This window comes from Halichoerus grypus, chromosome 8, assembly GCF_964656455.1.
Source record: "Halichoerus grypus chromosome 8, mHalGry1.hap1.1, whole genome shotgun sequence".
NCBI lineage: Eukaryota > Metazoa > Chordata > Mammalia > Carnivora > Phocidae > Halichoerus > Halichoerus grypus.
The window spans coordinates 27,986,297-27,994,808 of record NC_135719.1 but is presented as its reverse complement, the minus strand read 5'-3'; the positions used below and the strand labels follow the sequence as shown (position 1 = coordinate 27,994,808).

The window sequence follows — 8,512 nt, the reverse complement described above, 5'->3', positions numbered from 1 at the left end:
TCTGAAAAACAAACTGAGGGTTCTAGAGGGGAGGGGGGTGGGAGGATGGGTTAGCCTGGTGATGGGTATTGAGGAGGGCACGTTCTGCATGGAGCACTGGGTGTTATGCACAAACAATGAATCCTGGAACACTATATCTAAAACTAATGATGTAATGTATGGGGATTAACATAACAATAAAAAAATTTAAAAAAAAAAGAATTTTGTCTACCTCAAGATCATGAAGATAACTTTTACAACAGATTCAATTATGGATCCAACTTCTTGTATAACTATGACTCTTCATCTGGGTAAGTTGTGTTTTTCATAGGATTTGTTCATTTTATCAAAAATTTCAAACATCTTTATAATATCCATTTACATTTTTAATGCCCATAATGTCTGCCAGTGATGTGCTCCTTTTCATTCTTCATATTAGAAATGTGTATTTTGTGTCTTTTTTCTTAATCAGTAGTGCTAGGGCTAATCAATTTTTTTAGTGTTTTCAAAAAAGCAAACCTTGACCTTTTAAATATTTTATTTATTTTTTGACAGAGAGAGAGAATACAAGCAGCAGGAGTGGGAGAGGGAGAAGCAGGCTTCCTGCTGAGCAGGGAGCCCAATGCAGGGTCTGATCCCAGGACCCTGGGATCAAGACCTGAGCCAAAGGTAGACAATGACTGAGCCACCCAGGCACCCCCAAACCTTGACCTTTTAAAAAAAAATCTCTTTACCATACTGTATTTTCTATGTTATTAATTTAATTAATATGCTCATGTTGATTCTCTTCTATTTTCTTTGATTTTTATCTGATTTTCAGGCTCTCATTTTTTCTAACATATACATTTAAGACCAAAAATTCACTCTGGTTATGGCTTTAGCTGCATCTCACAAATTATAATGTGTTGTATTTTCATTATTATTGACTACAAAATATTTTGTAATTTACCTTGCATCTTATTTGACAGATAGGTTATTAAAAATTATTTGCTTAATTTCCAAACATTTCATTATTGTGTGACTACATAATGTTTTTATGATTAAAACTCTTTGGAATTTGTCATGATGTGCTTAGTGACCTAGTAGGATATGATTAATTTTTATAAATGTTGCATGTGTACTTGAAAGGAATGTGTGTTCTGGATGTTCAATGTGTACCACGTATTTTAATTAGATCAAATTTGCTAAATGTATTGTTCAAAGATTCTATTACTTTACTGGTATTTTTGTCAGTTTTATCAATTACTGAGAAAGATATATTAAAATTCCCCACAGTTATCATTAATTTACTTCTTTTAGTTTTGTTAATGTTTGCTCTGTGTGTTTTAAGGCCATGTAATTAGGTATAAACAAATTTAGAATTACCATTTCTTACTAGTGGCTTCATCCTTTTATCATTATGAAATACTCTATCTTGAATAGTGATCTTTCATTAAAGATTACTTGATATTAATATAGTTACACCTGTTTTCACTTAGTCTTTGCTTGGTCAATCCAATTATTCTGTATCTGAATTTTTAACATGTCTTTTATAAGCAGAAGGTAAATAAATTTGCTTTTTTTCCTTTAAGTCCAATCCGACAATCATTTTTTAATTTGGAAAATTTATTATATAAATTTAGATAAATATGATATATATATATGTGATATATTTATGCATATATATTCCTATACTGTGGTTGAGGATTGGAGATGTCTCCTTTAGTTGAAATAGCTTTCATATTTCTGTTTCTTGGTGTTTTAATTTTTCAGAGTGATTTATAACAGGAGAAGGAGGCAGATAAATCTTAACCCCCTCCTCTTAAAACCAGCAATAAACCTTTTATGTATTATGACTTAGAGTAGTATCTCTGCAGCCATAGTCTCTCATCCCTTTTTGGCCCTAATGTTGATTTTTCTTATCATACTTGCAAAAGGTTTATTTTATTGTTTCTTTCAAATAGTATTTATAAACTCTTTTCAAATTACCCAGGTTGAGTGGATCATCAAATTCCTGTCAAGTATATAATAATTATATAAATGTATTCTATTGTTAAATTAATATATAAATATATTTTTGAAAACATTCAATATGGGAGTCTTTGTCTTGTAATAGGTGAATTTAATCCATTTATATTTACTATGATTGGACTCTTTTCTGATATCTTATTTTCTGTTTTGTATGTATTATACTTTGCCTATGTTTCTCTTTTTTTAACACTCTTTTCCTGCCCATAGCAGAAAATTGTCATGCTTTTGGGGGCTACTTGACATCTTCTTCTTTTTTTTTTTAAAGATTTTATTTATTTATTCATGAGAGACAGAGAGACAGAGAGAGGCAGAGGGAGAAGCAGGCTCCCAAGGAGCAGGGAGCCCGATGTGGGACTCGATCCCAGGACCCTGGGATCATGACCTGAGCCGAAGGCAGACGCTTAACCATCTGAGCCACCCAGGTGCCCTACTCGACATCTTCTTAAGTTTCTAAGTTTGAAGGAACTTCTTATCTTTTGAGTCCATGTCTCCTCAAGGCAGGAGCCAGAAACTCACATCTCAGCCTCCCTAGCATCCAGGTTACAAGCATGCAATCAGTCAGACTCCTTAAGATTTTATTGAAGGGAGAGAGATCAAGAAGTAAGCATTATGCAGAATCCATTATGGTCTCAGTGGTAGACATCTAGCTTCCAAGGGCTGCAGTGGTAGTAGTATGAACTATGGAGAGTGACTTGCCTATGACTAGGAGAAGTAGAAACAGGCATAGCAAGAATTATCCTGTGGTGTCCTGCAGTATAATCTGAGCACTGTTTCTGCCATCTAGCTCCTGCCATGAGTCTCTGGCCCACCTGCAGATTCTGTGATTTATCTTATGTCATTTAATAGGTTCCTTTTCTACTTCAAGTAACCAGGAGAGGTTCTGTTGTTCCTGCCCAATGAATTTTACTCCCAGCCTGTTGTTCAAAGACATTCTCCCAATTCCATCAGATCAAAATTTATTTAAATTTACTAAAGTGTTTTACTGACTTATGTGCTCACTAATATTTCTGGAATTCTATTACTTCCTCCTGGGTTCCTTTTTTTCCATGCATTATCCTTTAGTAGTTCTTTGTACAAAGATATCTGGATGAAAATTTTTCTTTTCTTTTTTTTTAAGATTTTATTTATTTATTTGACAGAGAGAGACACAGCGAGAGAGGGAATACAAGCAGGGGGAGTGGGAGAGGGAGACGCAGGCTTCCCGCTGAGCAGGGAGCCTGATGTGGGGCTTGATCCCAGGACCCTGGGATCATAACCTGAGCTGAAGGCAGACACTTAACAACTGAGCCACCCAGGCGCCCCTGGGTGGAAAATTTTCTAAGTATGCCTGAAAGTTTGTTTCATTCTCAGTCTGGAAAGATAATTTTCTGGGTTTGGAAGTCTGGGCTCAAAGTTATGCAGGTATTTTCCCTCAGCACTTTGAAACTCTTATTTATCATCTTTGTGTATCAAAGGTTGCTAATAAGAAATCTGATGTTGCCAAATTTTTATTTCTCTATAACAGTTTATAATCTACTTTTTCTCTCTGGAAGTTTTTCTCTTTTTTCTTTATCCTTGATGCGTTGAAGATTCACTGTGTGTGTCTAGGTATGTGTATGTATGTGTATGGCATGATTCTTTTCAAGTTCTGTTCAGCACCTTGCCTGTTCATCCGCTGTATTTAATTGTTAATTTCAGTAATTGCTTTTTTTCTTAATTTCCAAGGATCGAAATTGGTTCTTGTATGAGTTCCTCCTTTATTTCTCTAAGGTATATGTATTTTAAAGTTTTTTTTTTCAGATGCTCTACTATCACTATACCCTTGGTTCTTCCATTAATTGTATTGTTTTGCATTTGTGGTATAAAACTTCCTCGGTATTTGTTAATATTTGGTTCTGCACTTATCTTCTATGAGCAAATTCTCCCCAGTGTGTTCTGAGCTGTGAACGGCTCCTTGCAGGCAGCCAGCTGGAGGCATCTCCGTGCAGCCAGTATCCGTCCTGGCCTCCCGGCTACAGATGGCTACAGCCTCTCCTAGTTCCCATATGCATTTCTTTTCTTTTCTTTTCTTTCTTTCTTTTTTTTTTTTAAGAAAAACTTTACCATTTCAAATCCAAGGAAGTTCCCTCTTTTGATTTCAGTCTTAGCTATGAATTTATTGCTCTGATTTTACATATATTTTCTACCATGTCTAAAGATGTTATGTAGAAGGAAGAAATTTTAGCATGTAGTCAAGCTGCTCCCTTGAGAGTAGACACTCACGTCTAGCCCAATCTGGCACCAGACTGGAGTGGAGGTGGCAGGGGCAGGACAACATCCGGGCCTCATTAGGGGTCCTCTGTCTCATACTGGTAACAGTGTAGTGTCTTCTCTCGTGCCTACTTGGCCCTCCCTGCTGGCATCCACTGAGGTGTCTGCAACTCCTCTCTGGGCCCTGGATTTCTGGTCAAGCTCCATGTCCCAGTTCAATCTGTCATGGGTCAGGGTACCCAGCTGGGTGTGTACCATGCATCCACCAGGCCTCCAGGCCTTGTGGGGAGACATTTGGCTGTTCCCCAGGGAGTTCTGTGAGGCTGCTGCCTTAGACCTCACTGCTCAGGTAACCCCTTTACTGCCTTTAATCCACTCTTCCACATTGTGACCTGGTAACTCTCTCAGCTTGTGGTTCCCAAACTTTACTGTGCATCACAATCACATGGAGGGTGTCAAAAGATAGATTTCTGGGCCCCACACATAAGAGCTTCTGATTTTGTAGGTCTGGGGTGAAGCCCGAGATTTTCATTTCTAACCAGGTGCCAGGGGACGCTAATGCTGCGGGTTGGGAGAGCACAATTTGAGAATCATTGTCCTAGACAGAGTAGCAGAGACCTATTCTTTCTCTCTTATACACAGACCTTGGCTTAGGAAGTAGAAAAGCCAGGAATTTGACTGATGTATTCTCTGATTTTGGTGGCTTGGGGACAACTTTTACAGCTAGGGGTCTGAGCTGCAGGGTTAGGAGAAGGGTGGGGTCATGGGGTAAAAAATGACATGGATTATCATAATATCATCTGTCCAGTGTAGTTGGTATTTTAGATGATAGTCTTTTTTTTTCTCCAAGAAGATATATACATAATTGTAAACAACATTTTTTTGTTTTGGTAGTTAGTCTCTCCTCCACCTGGAATAACACACTCTAAGAACTGGATGACACCTGGAGAACATTAATATTACACACCCTGGATCAGAAGTCTCTTCAGAAGTGAAAAATTGAAGAACTTCAGATACTTCAACTGGCTTCACATGCACAGACAGGAGAAAAGCAATTTCAGGGAGCCCTGTTCACCTGCATCATTTGTCTGAGTTTATATTGAAGCAGCTACGTCCAGCTCTGAACACCGTTCCAAGTGATTCTCAGCCTCCCCCACTTTCTTCCGCACCTGATTCCTCAGCACATGGGAGAAGACCAGAGAAATAATTAACATTTTATAGATGGACTGACATATCTCTTTGCACGTGTGATTTACTCGCTTGGCATTTTAAATATGTTAAATCCAAGATACATGCTGAAATTTAAAACTCCACCAAGGTGTAGGAGTAACTAACTCGTAGCATTTAGTAAAGGAACGGAGTTAGTGGTTCTCATAGCAACAGTGGAAAACGTACTTGATCTTCCCCAACAAACCTGGCCGTCCTTCAGCATTGCCTGCCTCAGTGAAGGGCACCATCTCTGTTCGAGTCGCACAAGCCAGAGACTGAATATAAATCCTGGCACTGCGTGTCCCCAGCCAACCGGCTTCCTAAGTGCGCATGTGCGCGTGCACACACACACCGCTCACAAAGGCCTCTTTATTTAGTCTTTCAAAGAGCTCCGGGTCCATCTGCTGCACTCCCTTCCCCTTTGTTTGGGCTCCTTGCATCAGCTCTGGTCCCGCAGTCTTTCTACACTCTGGTAGCCAGAGTGTTTTTTGTTTGTTTAATTTTATTATTATTGCTATTATTATTATTACAACACACCGGTAATCATGCCCTAGCTTCTAAATGTCAAAAGAGTCTCAACCTCATGCAGAATACAGGAAGGATAACTTCAAGCCTTACTGAGATACCATTTCCCATTGATCAGATGGGCAAAGACAAAAACGTTTGATAACACTGTTGACAACTGTGGGGAAGCAGAAGCTCTTACTGTTACTGATGGCCCGGTACATTAGGAAGCCTCTATCCTGCTTTACCACTGTCGTGGTAGTTTGGCAATATTTATCAAAGTTAGGCATTTGCATACTTTTGTATTCATTTTTACAAATTTACCCTATAGGGGAAAATATTGTATGGTGATCGTTATTTGTTGTACCATTGTTCATAATAGCAAATGATTGGAAATTACCAAAGGGTTTATCAATAGGGGACAGGTTAAGGGGTACATTCGTATAATGGAATTCTATATGGCTGTGAAAAGCAATGAGGCAATTCCCTATGTATAGACATAGAATGTTTCTTAAGATAATGGTTTTGTGGGGAAAAAAACCCCACAAACAAGTTGTAGTATAGTGTTGTGAACCAATGTAGACACTTGAACAATGCCAGGGTTTGGGTGTCAACTCCTTCCTTCCCATGGGGTCAAAAATCTGTGTATAACTTTTGACTCCCCAAAAACCTAACTGCCAGTAGCCTGCTGTGGACCAGAAGCCTTACCAATAGCATAAACAATCGATTAACATATTTTGGATGTATGTATTATATATTGTGTTTTTATAATAAAGTAAGCTAGAGAAAAGGAAATGTTATTGAGGCAATCATAAGGAAAATACATTTACAGTACTGTACTATAAAAATCCACATATAAGTGGATGCATTCAGTTCAAACCCATGTTGTTAAGGGTCAACTGTATATTTGTTTGTACATGCATAAAATCTTTCTGGAAGAGTACACCGGAAACTGATAATATTAAGTAAGCTGTGGTAAAGGAGCTGAGGGTCTGTGGGGAGAGATTTTTCCTTATGTCACCTATTGTTACTTTGGAATTTTTAAAACCATGTTACATTGTTACCTACTCAAAAATTACATAAAAATTTACAAAATGTATCATGTCAGCACTTACAACATGCCTGGTATATAGTACCTCCTCCTTATTTGCTGAATGAATGAAATATACCAGCCCCCTAAGGAATATGCTCTGTATTAATGACTTTTTGCTATGTAACAGATTACCCCAAAACTTGCCCGTATAAAACAACAAACATTTATTATCCCCTGGTTTCTGTGAGTCAGGAACCCGGGCGTGGCTTAGCTGGCTGCCCCTGGTCACGGTCTCTCGTGAGGCTGTAGTTGAGCTACAGTTACCTGAAGGCTCAGCGGGGGCTGGGGCATCTGCTTGCAGGTGCTCACTTGTGGATGTTGGCAATGACCTCACCTGGGCTCCTCACCACATAGCCCACCCATAGGCTGCCTGAGTGTCCTTCCGACATGGCAGCTGGTGAACCAAGAGACAGAAAACAAGAGAAGGCATCCAAAATGGAAGCCCCAGTCTTTTTTGTAAATCAGTCTCAGAAGTGACCTCCCATCACTTCTTCTGTGTTCTGTTCACTAGAAGCAAGCCAGTGAGTCCACCCACACTCAAAGGGAGAGGAATCATAGGACATGAATCTCAAGAGATGTGGATCATCCAGGCTGTCTAAAAAAAGGCCACAGATCACATGCTCTGAGGATGTCTTTACTTATTCTTGATTAGGAAAGACTTTGATGAGGCCTAGTAGGCTTGGCCTCCCACCTACACATACCCTCCTGTCTGTCCTTCCAGCCTCTTCTTATTAAGCCTTTCTTAAATTCCTCAAACATGCTGTGTTTCTGACAGTTCTGAGGCCTTCGCACATGCTGTTCCCACTACCTGGAATGTCGACTCAACTATAAGGGAAAAACACTACCCTCTCCCACTATGAGATTTTGTAACACCATGTGTGTATCCTTCCCTCTTTTTAATTTGTAATTTTCCTTAGTTTGTGTGATTGTTGGACTAATGCCTGTCCCTCCCAGAAAGCTCTGAGAGGGCAGAGAGTGTATCTGGTTTTATTTCAATGGTTTCCCCAGTGCCTAACACTAATTACATGGTAACTACTCAATAAATATTAGGTGAATGAATTAATCCTTGTCCTTAAATTGCTCAGGGTCCCAGTAGGAAAGAGATGGTACCATCAGAAGAAATAAATGAGAAGAATTTAGGGAAAGGACTATCTACAAAGGTGGGGCAAAGGTAAGAGAAATCAACAATGTAGCACTCTGGGGCCGGCAACACTTGGAAGCTCTTAGTGCCCCAGGAGCAAGTTGAGGGATCAGTTATGGCAATCCAGTGAGACCTGCAGTTGTGGGAAAGGCCTGTGAGGTAGGAGATGTGTGGTCTTTGCTAGAAGAACATGGCCAGTTCACGGAGCTCTGGAAGGAAGAGAGCTGGGGGGAATCCACCAACATCACCCTTTTTACTCCCTCCAATGTCCTGCCAGTATCTCCCATTGAACAAACCCAACTGGAAGCTAGGGGGCCAGGGAGCCCATGGACAGCTACAGAGGTCAG

At 39.5% G+C, this 8,512-nt stretch overlaps 1 long non-coding RNA gene across 1 annotated transcript; it reads left to right on the top strand.

Annotated features, from left to right (window-relative positions):
• Window positions 1-2,105: 2,105 nt before the first annotated feature.
• LOC118518696 (uncharacterized) lies at window positions 2,106-8,083 on the top strand. Its single transcript, XR_013450314.1, has 2 exons — window positions 2,106-2,411; window positions 5,113-8,083. It is a non-coding gene; the product is annotated as an uncharacterized LOC118518696 (long non-coding RNA).
• Window positions 8,084-8,512: the final 429 nt, after the last annotated feature.